Consider the following 260-nt stretch of genomic DNA (forward strand, 5'->3'; position numbering starts at 1 on the left):
GAACCGGAGGGTCACCGGTTCAAGTCCAGCATGGACCACAGTATGGCAGCTGGCAGCTTGAGAGGTGCCAGTTTCACCTCCTGTGCACTGCCGAAGTGCCCTTGAGCAATGCACCTAACCCCTAACTGCTCCCCCCGCCCACTGCTCCTGATGTGTATATGACGGGTCAAATGCAGACGACAAATTTGGTCTCATGTATGTACAATGACAGTGAAATGACAATAAAGACTGATTGATATATATATTGATATATATATATA

Source organism: Morone saxatilis, unplaced genomic scaffold (assembly GCF_004916995.1).
Source record: "Morone saxatilis isolate NCDOM2014 unplaced genomic scaffold, NCSU_SB_2.0 Contig24, whole genome shotgun sequence".
NCBI lineage: Eukaryota > Metazoa > Chordata > Actinopteri > Moronidae > Morone > Morone saxatilis.